Here is an 18,689-nt window from a genome sequence, read left to right as displayed (position 1 = left end):
TAACACTCAGGACTCTACACGGATCAGTAAGTGCCTCGCAGCGCGTCAACCTTTGTTGTTACTTTGATTATTTTTGGGCAGTTGTACACACCTACTGGCTGGTCTGCCTGCTGCTGCTTTTCTAGGCACACGTATCTAGCGCCTCTGTGATCTACAAATTCATTATTTTAGATGTGTTAATTCATAGTTTTGATGCCTTCATCATTGATGTGTGAATGTACAATTTTCATAGTCATGAAAATACAGAAAAATCTTTAAATGAGAAGGTGTGTCCAAACTTTTGGTCTGTACTGTATGTATATATATATATATATATATATATATATATATATATATATATATATATATATAGTAGGATGGCCCCAGTTCTCCCCATATATAGTATGATAACCCCAGTTCTCCCCATATATAGTATGAAGGTTACAGTTCTCCCCATATATATAGTAGGATGGCCCCAGTTCTCCCCATATATAAAGTAAGATGGTCCCAGTTCTCCCCATATATAGTAGGATGGCCCCAGTTCTCCCCATATACTGTATATAGTATGAAGGTCCCAGTTTTCCCCATATATATATAGTAGGATGGCCCCAGTTCCCCCAATATATATAGTAGGATGGCCCCAATTCTCCCCTTATATATAGTACGATGGCCTCAATTCCCTCATATATATAAGTAGGATGGCCCCAGTTCCCCCTATATATATATATATATATATATATATATATACATAGTAGGATGACCCCAGTTCTCCCCATATATATATAGTAGGATGGCCCCAGTTCTCCCCATATATATAGTATGAAGGTCCCAGTTCTCACCATATATATAGTATGATAGCCTCAGTTCCCACATATATATAGTAGGATGGCCCCAGTTCCCCCCATATATATAGTAGGATGGCCCCAGTTCTCCCTTTATATATAGTACGATGGCCTCAGTTCCCACAAATATAGAGCATGATGGCCCCAGTTCCCCCCAGATATATAGTAGGATGACCCCAGTTCTCCCCATATATATAGTACGATGGCCCCAGTTCCCCCCATATATATAGTATGATGACCCCAGTTCTCCCCAATGTATAGTGTGATGGACCCAGTTCTCCCCATATATGTAGTACGATGGCCCCAGTTCTCCCCATGTATTTAGTGCGATGGCCTCAGTTCCCCATATATATAGTAGGATGGTCCCATTCCCCCCATATATATAGTATGATGGCCCCAGTTCCCCCATATATAGTAAGATGGCCCCAGTTCCCCCATATATATAGTGTGATGGCCCGAGTTCCCCCATATATATATTATGATGGCCCTTGTTCCCCCCACATATGTGGTAGGATGCCTCAGTTTCCCTCCACATATATAGTGTGATGATGGCCCCACAATCAGTTCATATAAAAAAATTAATGAAGTTTATACTGACCTCATCGAGATTCCTGGCACCGCAGGGTAGCAATTAGATCAGAGTTGATTTTTTGAGGGAATGATGTCACCGGAAGGGGCAGAGCCTCCTTCAGTCCAGCCGTCTAGATCAGAGTGACTAAAATGAGAATCACAAAAATTCAACTCTAGACACAACCTTGCTGCCAGCCATATCACAGTACAGTACAGCACAGCAGACACGGCCGCGCGCAGTTTGCTTTGAGCGGCCAACAGGCGGCCGGCCCTTTACAGCTACAGGGTGAGTGGCCCGGGAGGCATTTGCCTCCCTGCCCCCCCGGCCCAGCCCGCACCTGACCCTGCAATGCACATTACACAAATCGGAATGGTGGCCTGAAAAAAGGTGAAGAAGCCTCGACTTCAATATCGTCACAAGAAGCGTCAGTTCGATTTTGCAAAAAGTGCAAAAAGTAGTCAGTAGAAGATTGTAAATGGGTGATTGGGAGTGATGAGATGAAAGTCAATAGACTAGGGTCTGATGGGTTCAATGGAACTGGAAGAAACAAGGTAAGAGGGGCTAACAGATTGAGAAATTCTAGGAACTGTGAAGTTCGGTGGAGGAAGCCTGATGATATGGAGTTGTTTAACAGCCAAAGGATACTGGACCAGTCTGGTGGTCTCAATGCTGAGCTATATATGGGGATCCTACAAGATGAGTTACTTCGTACATTAGAGTATTATGGGTATAAAAAGGACAAAATAGTGTTCCAGCAGTACAACGGCAAGAAGCATACGAGAGATTGGCAAAGAAATGGTTCAATGACAATGAAGTAGAGGTGCTGGATGGCCCCCACAGTCCCCAGATCTCAACCCAATTGAATGTTTGAGGGTAGAGTTGAAGAAAAAGCTGTACACACTGGAGTGAGTTGACCAGTATGCATCAACTTTGGGAATGTGTAGAAGAGAACTGAGATCAGATTTCGGTAGAGACATGCTTGAATCTGATTGAGAGCATGCCCAGAATGATTCAGGCAGTGGTGAAAGCCAAAGGAGGATTTACAAAATACTAACAAAATAACAAAAAATAAAATTTGGATTTTTAGGAGCAAAACAGTAACAATTCAGTGACATGACAAAAATCTACATAACTAATCATATACTAAATAGTTGCAAGTCAAATTTATGTATGCTGAACGCTAGTGTGAAACTAGCCTAAGATAGCCAAGATGATTGACTATGGAGCCTGAAAGTCAAAAGTTCTGAACATTGTTACCCTTTTGCTCCTCACTGTAGGCTTAATCTGCAGGGTAATAGCAGTCCAAAATTGCCTGGCCATTGCACTGAAAGAGTGGCTACCAGGAGTAAATGAACTTTACAACCCCTGGCAAAAATTATGCAATCACCGGCCTTGGAGGATGTTCACTCAGTTGTTTAATTTTGTAGAAAAAAAAAACAAGCATAGGGAAAAATTATGGAATCATGAAAAACAAACAAACAAACAAAAAAAACCATCGCTAGTATTTTGTTGCACCACCTCTGGCTTTTATAACAGCTTGCAGTCTCTGAGGCATGGACTTAACGAGTGTCAAACAGTACTCTTCATCAATCTGGCTACAACTTTCTCTGATTGCTGTTGCCAGATCAGCTTTGCAGGTTGGAGCCTTGTCATGGATCATTTTCTTCAACTTCCACCAAAGATTTTCAATTGGATTGAGATCCGGACTATTTGCAGGCCATGACATTGACCTTATGTGTCTTTTTTCAAGGAATGTTTTCAAAGTTTTTCCTCTATGGCAGGATGCATTATTATCTTGAAAAATGATTTAATCATCCTCAAACATCCTTTCAATTGATGGGATAAGAAAAGTGTCCAAAATATCAACATAAACGTGTGCATTTATTGACGATGTAATGACAGCCATCTCCCCAGTGCCTTTACCTGACATGCAGCCTCATATCATCAATGGCTGTGGAAATTTGCATGTTCTCTTAAGGCAGTCATCTCATTGCGATGGCACCAAACAAAATTTCCCAGCATCATCACCTTGCCCAATGCAGATTTGTGATTCATCACTGAATATGACTTTCATCCAGTCATCCACAGTCCATTATTGCTTTTCCTTAGCCCATTGTAACCTTGTTTTTTTCTGTTTAGGTGTTAACGATGGCTTTCATTTAGCTTTTCTGTATGTAAATCCCATTTCCTTTAGGCAGTTTTTTACAGTTCAGTCACAGACGTTGACTCCAGTTTCTACCCATTCGTTCCTCATTTGTTTTGTTGTGCTTTTCCTGTTTTGGAGACATATTGCTTTAAGTTTCCGGTCTTGATGCTTTGATGTCTTCCTTGGTCTACCAGTATGTTTGCCTTTAACAACCGTCCCATGTTGTTTGTATTTGGTTCAGATTTTAGACACAGCTGACTGTGAACAACCAACATCTTTTGCAACATTGCGTGATGATTTACCCTCTTTTAAGAGTTTGATAATCATCTCCTTTGTTTCAATTGACATCTTTTGTGTTGGAGCCATGATTCATGTCAGTCCACTTGGTGCAACAGCTCTCCAAGGTGTGATCACTCCTTTTTAGATGCAGACTAACGAGCAGATCTAATTTGATGCAGGTGTTATTTTTGGGTATGAAAATTTACAGGGTGATTCCATAATTTTTTCCTCAGAATTGAGTGATTCCATGATTTTTCCCCTATGCTTGGTTAAAAAAATTAACCATTACTGACTACCACATTTTTTTGCTCTTGATTTCTTTTAGTGTTTCTTAAAGCCAGAAAGTCGCCATTGGAAATGACTTTAGTTTTGTGCCATGTCTGTGATCTACTTTTTTTCTACAAAATTAAACAACTGAATGAAAATCTTCCAAGGCCGGTGATTCCATAATGTTTGCCAGGGGTTGTATTACTCCTAGCAGAGTTTGGCTTTCAGTCATGGAGGTGATGCAGCACTTTTTCAATCACCACAAAAATTCACAGTTAGCGGTGGCTGCAAGCAAGCCCCAGCACTGATTGACAGCCAACTCTGCAGTGTGTCAGAGCAGAGACGGCTGCCAATCAATGCCAGGGAGTGCTCACTGCCGCCACTCACTGTGTATTGAGTGCTTTGGAACGCTTTCATGACAAAGCTGAATGCTTCTGGGAGAAACAAACTTAATATCCTCCCAGGAGCTGGGACCCAGCATTTTACATTCTTCGAGCTGGTTGTCAATTTAATGAAAACTACACAAACTCCTCATCCTATCTACTCTTGCTGCATGAACAGTGAACCCAATAATTAAAAAATTGTGCCATTACTATGATTTCCCCCTCCCTCAAAAACATTATAGAGACTGTATGCCAGATAGAGGGATAGAAAGTATTAATGCTCCCACTGTGCAACCTAGAAAGTAATAATTCCCAGTATGCTCAATGCTCATATATGCCCTCTGGAATGACAGCCCCTTATATAGTAGTTAGAAATTAGAACACAGGTGCTACAGCACCTTATGGGGAGAACAGGGTCAGCATTACCCATACATGATGCGCACGTTTCAGCCAATGAGTCGTTCTTAGCATAAAGTCCAATATCCAAAAATGAAAAAGACAGCGCCTCACACGTTGGTGAAATAAATCACACTTTATCACAGAAGGCAGAATAAAGTGTGATTTATTTCACCAATGTGTGAGGCACTGTCTTTTTCATTTTTGGATATTAGCCCCTTATATAGTGTGATGGCCCCACAACCACTTATACATAGTATAATGGCACCCACAAACCTGTATATATAGTATGAAAGCCCTACTGCCTGTTATATATAGCATGTTGACCCCACTGCCCTTTATATATAGTATCATGGCCCCATATATATAGAATGATGGCCTCACGACCCCTTATATCTAGTGTGATGGCCTCACTGCCCCTTATATATAGTATGTTGGCCCCAGTGCCCTTTATATATAGTATCATGTCCCCATAGCCCCTTATATATAGTATGAAGGCCCCGCAGCCCCTTAAACCTAGTATGATGGCACCCACAGCCCTTTATATATAGTACAATGGCACCCACAATTTCTTATACATAGTATTATGGCCCCACTATCCCTTACATCTAGTATGATAGCACCACTACACCTTATACATAGCATGATGGCACCCACAACCCCTTATACATAGTAAGATGGCCCAAGAGCCCATTATGTAAAGTATTATGGTCCACAGAATTTTATATATAGTATCATGGTCCCATAGCTCCTTATATATAGTATGATGGCCCCATGACCCCTTATATCTAGTATGATGGCCCCACTGCCCCTTATATATAGTATGTTGGCCTCACTGCCCTTTATATATAGTATCAAGGCCCCATAGCCCCTTATATATAGTATGATGGCACCCACAGCCCCTTATACATAATATGATGGCCCAACAGCTCTTTATATAAAGTATTATGGCCCCACAGTCCCTTATATAGTATGATGGCCCCACAGCCCCTTATATAGTATTGTGACCCAACAGCCCCTTATATATATATATATATATATATATATATATATATATATATATATATAGTATGATGGCCCAACGGCCCCTTATATATAGTATGATGGCCCCACAGCCCCTTATACATAGTATGATGGACCCCCTGCCCCTTATATATAGTATGATGGCCTCACAAACCTCTATATATAGTATGATGGTCCAACTGCCACTTATATATACACTCACTGGCCACTTTATTAGGTACACCTGTCCAACTTCTTGTTAACACTTAATTTCTAATCAGCCAATCACATGGCGGCAACTCAGTGCATTTAGGCATGTAGACATGGTCAAGACAATCTCCTGCAGTTCAAACCGAGCATCAGTATGGGGAAGAAAGGTGATTTGAGTGCCTTTGAACGTGGCATGGTTGTTGGTGCCAGAAGGGCTGGTCTGAGTATTTCAGAAACTGCTGATCTACTGGGATTTTCACGCACAACCATCTCTAGGGTTTACAGAGAATGGTCCGAAAAAGAAAAAAAATCCAGTGAGCGGCAGTTCTGTGGGCGGAAATGCCTTGTTGATGCCAGAGGTCAGAGGAGAATGGGCAGACTGGTTCGAGCTGATAGAAAGGCAACAGTGACTCAAATCGCCACCCGTTACAACCAAGGTAGGCCTAAGAGCATCTCTGAACGCACAGTGCGTCGAACTTTGAGGCAGATGGGCTACAGCAGCAGAAGACCACACCGGGTACCACTCCTTTCAGCTAAGAACAGGAAACTGAGGCTACAATTTGTACAAGCTCATCGAAATTGGACAGTAGAAGATTGGAAAAACGTTGCTTGGTCTGATGAGTCTCGATTTCTGCTGCGACATTCGGATGGTAGGGTCAGAATTTGGCGTAAACAACATGAAAGCATGGATCCATCCTGCCTTGTATGGAGCATCTTTGGGATGTGCAGCCGACAAATCTGCGGCAACTGTGTGATGCCATCATGTCAATATGGACCAAAATCTCTGAGGAATGCTTCCAGCACCTTGTTGAATCTATGCCACGAAGAATTGAGGCAGTTCTGAAGGCAAAAGGGGGTCCAACCCGTTACTAGCATGGTGTACCTAATAAAGTGGCCGGTGAGTGTAGTATAATAGCCCCACTGCCCTTAGAAATATTTTGCATGATGGCCGGCCCCACAACCACTTATACATAGTATGATGGCACCCACAAACCCTTATATAAAGTATGATGGCACCAACAGCCCCTTATATATTGTATGATTTACCCAGTGCTGCTTTCATATAGTATGTTGGCCCCACTGCCCATTATAAATAGTATGATGGCCCCACTGCCTCTTATATATATAGTATGATGCCCCACTGCCCGTTATACATAGTATGATGTCCCCACTGCCCATATATATAGTATGTAGTATGATGACCCCACAGCCCCTTATATATAGTATGATGGGCCCACTGCCTCTTATATATATAGTATGATGGCCCCACTGCCCCTTATATATAGTATGATGACCCCACTGCCCATTATATATAGTATGATGGGCCCACTGCCTCATATATACAGGTCCTTCTCAAAAAATTAGCATATAGTGTTAAATTTCATTATTTACCATAATGTAATGATTACAATTAAACTTTCATATATTATAGATTCATTATCCACCAACTGAAATTTGTCAGGTCTTTTATTGTTTTAATACTGATGATTTTGGCATACAACTCCTGATAACCCAAAAAACCTGTCTCAATAAATTAGCATATTTCACCCGTCCAATCAAATAAAAGTGTTTTTTAATAACAAACAAAAAAACCATCAAATAATAATGTTCAGTTATGCACTCAATACTTGGTCGGGAATCCTTTGGCAGAAATGACTGCTTCAATGCGGCGTGGCATGGAGGCAATCAGCCTGTGACACTGCTGAGATGTTATGGAGGCCCAGGATGCTTCAATAGCGGCCTTAAGCTCATCCAGAGTGTTGGGTCTTGCGTCTCTCAACTTTCTCTTCACAATATCCCACAGATTCTCTATGGGGTTCAGGTCAGGAGAGTTGGCAGGCCAATTGAGCACAGTAATACCATGGTCAGTAAACCATTTACCTGTGGTTTTGGCACTGTGAGCAGGTGCCAGGAAGCATGAAGTGCTCCAAAATCTCCTGATAGCTAGCTGCATCGACCCTGCCCTTGATGAAACACAGTGGACCAACACCAGCAGCTGACATGGCACCCCACACCACTGACTGTGGGTACTTGACACTGGACTTCAGGCATTTTGGCATTTCCTTCTCCCCAGTCTTCCTCCAGACTCTGGCACCTTGATTTCCGAATGACATGCAAAATTTGCTTTCATCAGAAAAAAGTACTTGGGACCACTTAGCAACAGTCCAGTGCTGCTTCTCTGTAGCCCAGGTCAGGCGCTTCTGCCGCTGTTTATGGTTCAAAAGTGGCTTTACCTGGGGAATGCGGCACCTGTAGCCCATTTCCTGCACACGCCTGTGCACGGTGGCTCTGGATGTTTCCACACCAGACTCAGTCCACTGCTTCCTCAGGTTCCCCAAGGTCTGGAATCGGTCCTTCTCCACAATCTTCCTCAGGGTCCGGTCACCTCTTCTCGTTGTACAGCGTTTTCTGCCACATTGTTTCCTTCCAACAGACTTACCATTGAGGTGCCTTGATACAGCACTCTGGGAACAGCCTATTTGTTGAGAAATTTCTTTCTGGGTCTTACCCTCTTGCTTGAGGGTGTCAATGATGGCCTTCTTGACATCTGTCAGGTCGCTAGTCTTACCCATGATGGGGGTTTTGAGTAATGAACCAGGCAGGGAGTTTTTAAAAGCCTCAGGTATCTTTTGCATGTGTTTAGAGTTAATTAGTTGATTCAGAAGATTAGGGTAATAGGTCGTTTAGAGAACCAACCTTTTCTTGATATGCTAATTTATTGAGACAGGTTTTTTGGGTTATCAGGAGTTGTAGGCCAAAATCATCAGTATTAAAACAATAAAAGACCTGACAAATTTCAGTTGGTGGATAATGAATCTATAATATATGAAAGTTTAATTGTAATCATTACATTATGGTAAATAATGAAATTTAACACTATATGCTAATTTTTTGAGAAGGACCTGTATAGTATGATGGCCCTACTGCCCCTTTTATATAGTATGATGCACCTACTGCCCCTTATACATAGTATCATGGCCCCACTGCCCCTTACATATAGTTTGATGGTCCCACTGCCTCTTATATATAGTATTATGGCCCCACTGACCCTTATACATAGTATGATGGCCCCACTGCCCCTTATATAATAATAGTAATAATAATTTTTATTTATATAGCGCCAACATATTCCGCAGCACTTTACAATTAAGCGGGGACATGTACGAACAATAAATTCAATACAAGTTAAGACAATTTAAACAGTGACATTAGGGGTGAGGTCCCTGCTCGCAAGCTTACAATCTACAAGGAAATGGGGGGACACAATAGGTGAAAAGTGCTCGTTATTTCAGGTCTGGCAATTATAATACATAGGGATTTTCATACAAAGCTGCATGATCCGGTCATCAGCCTGTGTGTTTAAGTGCAATAGTCAAGTATCAAGTGCAGTTATCGTGTGCATGGAGGGTGTGGAGACAGATGAATAGTAGGGTGCAGATTCAGAATAATATTTGGAAGGAGGGAACAGGGCAAAGTTAGTTTACCGAGTAGTTGATGTGGTAGGCTTGTTTGAAGAGATGGGTTTTCAAAGCGCGCTTGAATAGGTTGGGGCTAGGTATCAGTCTGATCGTCTGGGAAAGAACATTCCAGAGAGCTGGCGCAGCACGAGAGAAGTCTTGGAGACGGAGGTGCGAGGTTCGGATTACAGGGGATGTTAGTCTTAGGTCATTTGTAGAACGGAGGGCACGTGTAGGGCGATAGACAGAGATGAGAGAGGAGATATAAGGCGGTGCAGAACTGTGGAGAGCTTTGTGGGTGAGAGAGATGAGTTTATACTGCAAATGGGTAGCCAGTGTAATGACTGGCACAAGATGGAGGAATCGGTGAAGCGGCTGGACAGAAATATGACTCTAGCTGCAGCATTCAAGATGGATTGGAGAGGAGAAAGTTTGGTAAGAGGGAGACCGATTAGAAGAGAGTTGCAGTAGTCCAGACGAGAATGAATAAGAGCGACAGTAAGAGTCTTAGCAGTTTCAACGGTGAGAAAAGGTCGGATTCTGGTGATATTTTTAAGATGCAGGTGACAAGAGCGAGTGAGTGATCGGATAAACTCCGGACTCCGGAGTAAAGGAAAGTTCGGAGTCAAATATGACCCCAAGACAGCGGGCATGCTGCTTGGGAGTTATGGTTGAACCCTCCAGGGTAATTTCGATGTTGGGTAGAGTGAGGTTAGTAGAAGGGAGAAACACAAGAAGTTCCGTTTTGGAGAGATTTAGTTTCAGGTAGAGGGAGGACATGATGTTAGAGACAGCAGACAGACAATCCTTGGTATTTTGAATTAGGGTAGGGGTGATGTCGGGGGAAGAAGTGTATAATTGGGTGTCATCAGCATAGAGATGATACTGGAACCCAAATCTGCTGATTGTTTGTCCAATAGGGGCCATGTAAAGAGAGAAGAGGAGGGGGCCTAGGACTGAGCCTTGCGGAACCCCGATAGTAAGGGGACGAGGAGAGGAAGAGGAGCCGGCAAAAGATACAGTGAAGGAGCAGTCAGAGAGGTAGGAGGAGAACCAGGAGAGGGCTGTGTCCTTGAGGCCTATGGAGCGGAGCATAGTGAGAAGGAGCTGGTGATCCAGTGTCAAATGCGGCAGATAGATCCAGGAGAATCAGCAGAGAGCAATGACCTTTGGATTTAGCTGTTATTAGATCATTAGAGACTTTAGTGAGGGCAGTTTCAGTGGAGTGTAAAGAGCGGAAACCAGATTGTAAGGGGTCAAGAAGAGAGTTATCCGAGAGATAGCGGATTAGACGGGAGTGGACCAAGCGTTCCAGGAGTTTCGATATGAAGGAAAGGTTAGAGACAGGTCTGTAGTTAGCAGTGCAGTTCTGGTCCAGGGATGGCTTTTTAAGTAAAGGGGTTATGATGGCATGTTTAAATGAGGAGGGAAAGATACCTGAAGATATATAAGATACTTATATATAGTATGATGGCACTCACAACCTGATCATATGAAAAACAATACATATTATACTCATCTAATCCTGATTGCTGGCACTGCAGCCTATATCTCATCTTTTATAACTAGCCTGTAGAGCAGCACAATGCAATGACGTATTTTCGCCGCCGTATTTTCATGAGTATGCCGACGGTCTGCGGTATACGAGATAGACAGTGATCGAGCACAGAGCTTGTTGTTCGCTGAATGTCACAATCCAATTTTTAATGCGTGGCAGCTCTGTTTCCACTATGTTTTAAAAGTAGTTTTTTTCCTTTCAGGACCTGCTGCAACTGCAGAGTAGCTAGGTCAGCTGATGTGGATGGTGATCACTCCCACCATCATTTAAATGGTCACCTGATGCATCACCTGCTGTTGGTGATAGACTTATTCTATGGAAACCAGCCATGCAGTTGCAGCTCTCTGGTGTCAGCTTCTTCTAAAGTTTGGAGTCCTATTTCTGTGTCATCTGTAGTGTGGAGCTTGGCAGCGGAGCTTGGAAGCTAAGTGTTGTGCTTATTCCTTGACTGTCTTGTGTTTGTCATTGTCCCCTGTGTTGTACCATCTGCAGTGGTGAGGCTAGCGCCCTTCCCGGCCAGTGCGCTAGACAGGGCAGTGTGAGGTGACAGCGAGGGATGAGGTTTCTGATGGTGGTAGGGGGAAAGGACCCACTTAGGGCATTAGGGGAGTGCAGGGACAGGCTCAGGTTTGAGCTCAGGAGGTGTCCATCCCTTACTTCCCTATTGGTAGGGCCTTCCTCAACCCTTTTACATTCCGTTGTGTGTTTGTTGTGCCATCCGCTGACCGACCCCTCGTTGGGTCCTTGTATTTCATGACGTTATCACCAAGCTCAGGCTTTTGCTCAGCTGATCCAGACCCTCACAAATGAGGTTAAGGAGCTGCGGTGTCAGGTGGTACAGCATCTTCAGCAGGTGTCCGGGTTCTGGGTCTCGGCTCATGTGCAGGCTCAACCGGAACCCAAGATATCAGTTCTGTCTTCATACACGTTGACACGGTGTGCAATCTGACATACAGCATAAACCACTTCTATCTTCCAAATAAGCAGACCATTCTCTGTAGTCTAACTTGTCTATTGGTTAACAAGTATAGAACATGCGGTAAAACTCTAAGAATACAAACAACATAGTTAAGTATTGGGCAAATAATCACACAGCTGACACTTTACAATCAACTTGAAAGTATAGAGTGTGATGCAAACTTGAACATGGAAATACACTGATCTCTAATAATCACATCTCCTATGTACTGGCTGCTATACAGTTAGTCACATTTCTGTACAATACTGTATTGCAAAAATAGAGATATTAATCTTACCAGCTATGCTTTACCACGATAGCAAACTCAAGTTGGAGCAGTTACAGGAGGACAAATAAACACGTGTGTCCCAGAAAGTAACACAGAAGAAAATGGAGCTGCTTCTTCCCAGCAAACCTTGCTTTAATCCCACAATGCAACACTCTATTTGCTGCTAAAGATATGAGTTGTAAATTCAGCCACCACTAGATGGTGCTATAACGCAAACAAACCAGCATATAAATAGTAACATATTGCCTCTATTCAGAGGGGCAGAACAATATCTCTCCCTGACAGCTTCTCTAGAGGGAGTGAAACATTTTTGGATTCTAAGGAGGCCTGTAAGTTATATTTCAGACTTCACCCTTGTTCTTCAGGGAGTGAGGAACAGCGTGTGGGGATTATAGTCTTCCTTCTCAAGGGTGATCCCCAATCCTGGCCTTCTCCCTGCCAACTGATTCACCATCTTTGCGGTCGGTGAATGAGTTTTTTGTGGCATTGGCGCTGGTGTATGGGGATCCTGATGGCGTCTCCCTGGCTGAGTCTAGACTAGACTCCATAAGATCAAGCAAGGAGGCTGGCCGGCTGAGGAGTATTGCTTGGAGTTTAGGAGATGGGCCACTGATACGCAGTGGAACAACCCTGCCTTTAGGAACCATTTTTGTCAGGGTCTACCAGCTCGGCTTTGGGATACTCTGGTGCATTATGCTACTCCTGGGTCGTTGGAGGCCACCATGGCTCTTGCTATCCAGGTGGATAGATGCCTCAGAGAGAGATATACACCAAATCTACCCCATGTGGTTCTTGCTAGGGAGGAGGACACACTGGTGCAGAGGGACAAACCTATGCAGGCAGGAGGAGTCTCTTCTTAGACAAGGTTGCATGCGGTTCGCCGTGGGATGGAGGCATGTTTCTACTATGGTCTTGTGGGTCATTACATCAATATCTGCCCAGTTCACGCCAAATTATGTTCACCATCGCAAAAGCCGCATCCCCCTGGTCGTGTGGAGGGAGGCGACCAGGGTGTGTTTATTTCCTCCATCTTTTCGTCTCAGTGTACCATTTCTGCTGAAGTGGTGTTTGGCGGGTTTACTGAGACAGTACCGGTGCTTGTGAATAGTGGAGTACGAGTCAATTTGGTGGATTCTCACTTTGTCCAGACGCATGGTCTGATGGGTAGGATGCTGGCGAGACACCTAAGCATTCAGGCAATTGACTCCCACTACGCCAGGGGAGGGTGACCCAAGTCGTTTGTAATATAAATCTACATTTAGGAACTCCCTGTAGTAATATGTCTTGGAGGGTATGCCAACTCCTATCATCTTAGGCCTTCCCTGGTTGAAGAAACACAACTCGGTCATAAATTGGTGGTCCAGGGAAGTAGTCAGCTGGTACCAGTCATGTAAGGACTGCTGCCTGGGAGCTACGATCTTTGTTGTCCTTCTCCATCATACCACTTCTTCTCCGGTGGGGGCAGCAGAGGTGCTGCCAGGGAATAGGGGCAAGACTCAACCCTCGCCACAAGAAAACCCTAAGTCTCAGGTGTCCTCTCAGGAGGATGGATCAAGGGAAGGTGGTAGTTGCCTCTGTATGTAGTGAGGGTAAGAGTTTGGTGACACAGGGGGATGCCTCTGTTGTCAGTTCCTCAAAGAGTTCACCATTCTTTGGTAAACGCGTGCGTGGAAATAAACGTTCAGGTGTGGATCTGTGTGAATGAGTATGTGTGGGTGTCCACCAAAAACATTAGGTGAAAGTACGCAACTAGGAACTGGAGTTCTTTGGTGATTAGGCCGCATCGGGTTTTGGCCATTCTCAGCCCAGGGACTTTCCAGCTGGAGTTACCCCCAGTAATGCACATACACAACATATTCCACAGGTCAGCGCTCTGGAGATTTGTTGCACCTCCGGAGCCCACATTATTGCCATGTTCATTGGGCTGCGTTTGCTGTAAATGTGAGGATCAGGTGACTGCAGAGGTGAACTCTAGTGGATCAAGGCGTCCTCACCGTACACCGTTTCCGGTGAGGTCCGGTGTTGAGGGTCCAGAGGCCCCTCTGTTGTGATCCTAGTGGTAGAGGATCTCAAATGTACAAACTAAGTCTGCTAGCACAAAAACTAGCTCATAGGAAGGCGGTAACTAGGCTGACCGAATATCTGATCCTAGCACACAACTAACAGTAGCCAGGGAACGTACCTACGTTGATTCTAGATGTCTCGCACCAGCCGGAGAACTAACTAACCCTTTCAGAGAAAATAAGACCTCACTTGCCTCCAGAGAAGGGACCCCAAAGATGAAATACAAGCCCCCAACAAATAATAACGGTGAGGTAAGAAGAAAAGACAAACATAAGTATGAACTAGATTTAGCAAAGTGAGGCCCACTAAATAATAGCAGAAAATAGAAAGAGAACTTATTCGGTCAGCAAAAAACCCTATCAAAATATCCACGCTGAAAATCCAAGAACCCCCGCACCGACTAACGGTGCAGAGGGAGAATATCAGCCCCCAAGAGCTTCCAGCAAAAATCAGAATCACATTGTAACTAGCTGGAACAAAATATCAGAAATGCGGATAAACAAAAATAAGAAAGCAGGACTTAGCTTATCTTGCAAAAAGCAGGAGACAGGAGCCAAAAGACTAGACTGGTAACATTGATTCCAGGCACCATACTGAGTTTCCAGGAAGTCTAAATAGGAACACCCAGGCCAAACGACCCAGGTGGGTAAAAACCTGGAGACAGACAATCCAAGTGTCATACCGCTAGAGAACACAAGAGGGAGCCAAGAAATACAATTCACAACAGTACCCCCCCTTTAAGGAGGGGACACCGAACCCCCACCACGACCACCAGGACGATCAGGACGAGCCGCGTGAAAAGCACGAACCAAATCGGCCGCATGAACATCAGAGGCGACCACCCAGGAATTATCCTCCTGACCATAGCCCTTCCATTTGACCAGATACTGAAGCCTCCGTCTAGAGAGACGAGAATCTAAGATCTTCTCCACCACGTACTCCAACTCGCCCTCAACCAAGACCGGAGCAGGAGGGTCAACCGCAGGAACCACAGGCACAACATACCGCCGCAACAAAGACCTATGGAACACATTGTGAATGGCAAATGACACCGGAAGATCCAAACGAAAAGAAACTGGATTAAGGATTTCCAAAATTCTATACGGACCAATAAAGCGAGGCTTAAACTTAGGAGAGGAAACCTTAAGAGGGACATACCGAGAAGACAACCAAACCAAATCCCCAACATGAAGTCGGGGACCCACACCGCGGCGGCGGTTGGCAAAACGCTGAGCCTTCTCCTGTGACAATTTCAAGTTGTCCACCACATGACTCCAAATCCGCTGCAATCTATCCACCACGGAATCCACCCCAGGACAGTCAGAAGATTCAACATGCCCTGAGGAGAAACGAGGATGAAAACCAGAATTGCAGAAAAATGGCAAAACCAAAGTAGCGGAACTAGCCCGATTATTGAGGGCAAACTCAGCCAATGGCAAAAAGGTCACCCAATCATCCTGATCCGCAGAAACAAAACATCTCAAGTAAGCCTCCAGCGTCTGGTTAGTTCGCTCCGTTTGGCCATTAGTCTGAGGATGAAAGGCAGATGAGAATGATAAATCAATGCCCATCTTAGCACAAAAAGATTGCCAGAACCTGGACACAAACTGGGACCCTCTGTCAGACACGATATTCTCAGGAATGCCATGCAAACGAACCACGTTCAGAAAGAATAAAGGAACCAGATCGGAAGAGGAAGGCAACTTAGGCAAGGGCACCAAATGGACCATCTTGGAAAAGCGATCACACACCACCCAGATGACAGACATACCTTGAGAAACCGGAAGATCTGAAATGAAATCCATGGAAATGTGTGTCCAGGGCCTCTTCGGGACCGGCAAGGGCAAAAGCAACCCGCTGGCACGAGAACAGCAAGGCTTAGCCCGAGCACAAATCCCACAGGACTGCACAAAAGAACGCACATCCCGCGACAAGGAAGGCCACCAAAAGGACCTAGCCACCAAATCCCTGGTACCAAAAATCCCAGGATGCCCTGCCAACACCGAGGAATGAACCTCAGAGATAGCTCTGCTGGTCCATTTATCAGGAACAAACAGTCTATCAGGTGGGCAAGAGTCAGGTCTACCAGCCTGAAATCTCTGCAACACACGTCGCAAATCAGGAGAAATGGCCGACAAAATTACTCCCTCTTTAAGAATACCAGCTGGCTCTGAGACTCCCGGAGAGTCAGGCACAAAACTCCTAGAAAGAGCATCTGCCTTCACATTCTTCGAACCAGGCGGGTATGAAACCACAAAGTCAAAACGGGAGAAAAACAACGACCAACGAGCCTGTCTAGGATTCAGGCGCTTAGCAGACTCGAGATACATCAAATTCTTGTGATCAGTCAAGACCACCACACGATGCCTAGCTCCCTCGAGCCAATGACGCCACTCCTCAAATGCCCACTTCATGGCCAACAACTCCCGATTACCCACATCATAGTTCCGCTCCGCAGGCGAAAACTTCCTAGAAAAAAAAGCACAAGGTCTCATCACAGAACAACCAGAGCCTTTCTGCGACAAAACAGCCCCTGCACCGATCTCAGAAGCGTCTACTTCAACCTGAAAGGGAAGTGAAACATCAGGCTGGCACAAAACAGGCGCCGAAGTAAACCGGCGCTTCAGCTCCCGGAAAGCCTCTACGGCTGACGGAGCCCAATTAGTCACATCAGAACCTTTCTTGGTCATATCCGTCAAAGGTTTCACAACGCTAGAGAAATTAGCAATAAAACGACGGTAGAAATTAGCAAAACCCAAGAATTTCTGAAGACTCTTAACGGATGTAGGTTGGGTCCAATCATGAATAGCTTGGACCTTGACTGGGTCCATCTCCACTGTAGACGGGGAGAAAATGAAACCCAGAAAGGAAACCTTCTGCACTCCAAAGAGACACTTTGAGCCTTTCACGAACAAAGCATTATCACGCAAAACCTGAAACACCATCCTGACTTGCTTTACATGAGAATCCCAATCATCAGAAAAAAACAGAATATCATCCAGATAAACAATCATAAATTTATCTAGATACTTCCGGAAGATGTCATGCATAAAAGACTGAAACACAGAAGGGGCATTAGAGAGCCCAAAATGCATCACCAAGTACTCAAAATGACCTTCGGGCGTATTGAACGCAGTTTTCCATTCATCTCCCTGCTTAATGCGCACAAGGTTGTACGCACCACGAAGATCTATCTTGGTGAACCACTTAGCACCCTTAATCCGAGCAAACAAGTCCGACAACAGTGGCAAAGGATACTGAAATTTGACCGTGATTTTATTCAGAAGTCGATAGTCTATACAAGGTCTCAAAGACCCGTCCTTTTTGGCTACAAAAAAAAATCCCGCACCAAGAGGGGAAGAGGATGGACGAATATGTCCCTTCTCTAAAGACTCCTTTATATAAGAACGCATTGCAGCATGTTCAGGTACAGATAAATTAAATAAACGTCCCTTAGGAAATTTACTACCAGGAATCAAATCTATAGCGCAGTCACAGTCCCTATGCGGAGGAAGGGCACTGGACCTGGACTCACTAAATACATCCTGATAGTCCAACAAATACTCCGGAACTTCAGAAGGAGTAGAAGAAGCAATAGACACCGACGGGGAATCGCAATGAATTCCCTGACAACCCCAACTTGACACAGACATTGCCTTCCAATCTAAGACTGGATTATGGGTCTGTAACCATGGCAGACCTAAAACGACCAAATCATGCATTTTATGCAGAACAAGAAAACGAATCACCTCCCGATGTTCAGGAGTCATGCACATGGTCACTTGTGTCCAATACTGCGGTTTATTCTCCGCCAATAGCGTAGCATCAATTCCTCTAAGAGGAATGGAATTTTTTAAAGGCTCCAGGACAAAACCACAGCGCTTGGCAAATGACAAGTCCATAAGGCTCAGGGCAGCACCTGAATCCGCAAGCGCCATAGCAGGGTAGGAAGACAATGAGCAAATTAGAGTCACAGACAAAATAAACTTAGGATTTAAATTACCAATGGTGACAGGACTAATCATCTTTGTTAGGCGTTTAGAGCATGCCGAGATAACATGTGTAGAATCACCACAGTAAAAACATAACCCATTCTGACGTCTATGATTTCTTCGTTCAGCTCTAGTCTGAATTCTATCACATACCATTGAGTCAGGTGCCTGTTCAGACAGCACTGCCAGAGGATTAGCAGATTTGCGCTCCCGCAAACGCCGATCTATCTGAATGGCCAAAGCCATAGAATCACTCAGACCTGTGGGAATGGTAAAACCCACCATCACATTCTTA

Source organism: Ranitomeya variabilis, chromosome 1 (assembly GCF_051348905.1).
Source record: "Ranitomeya variabilis isolate aRanVar5 chromosome 1, aRanVar5.hap1, whole genome shotgun sequence".
NCBI classification, from domain to species: Eukaryota; Metazoa; Chordata; class Amphibia; order Anura; family Dendrobatidae; genus Ranitomeya; species Ranitomeya variabilis.
The sequence above is the reverse complement of the archived record's forward strand: the minus strand, read 5'-3'. Positions refer to the sequence as shown.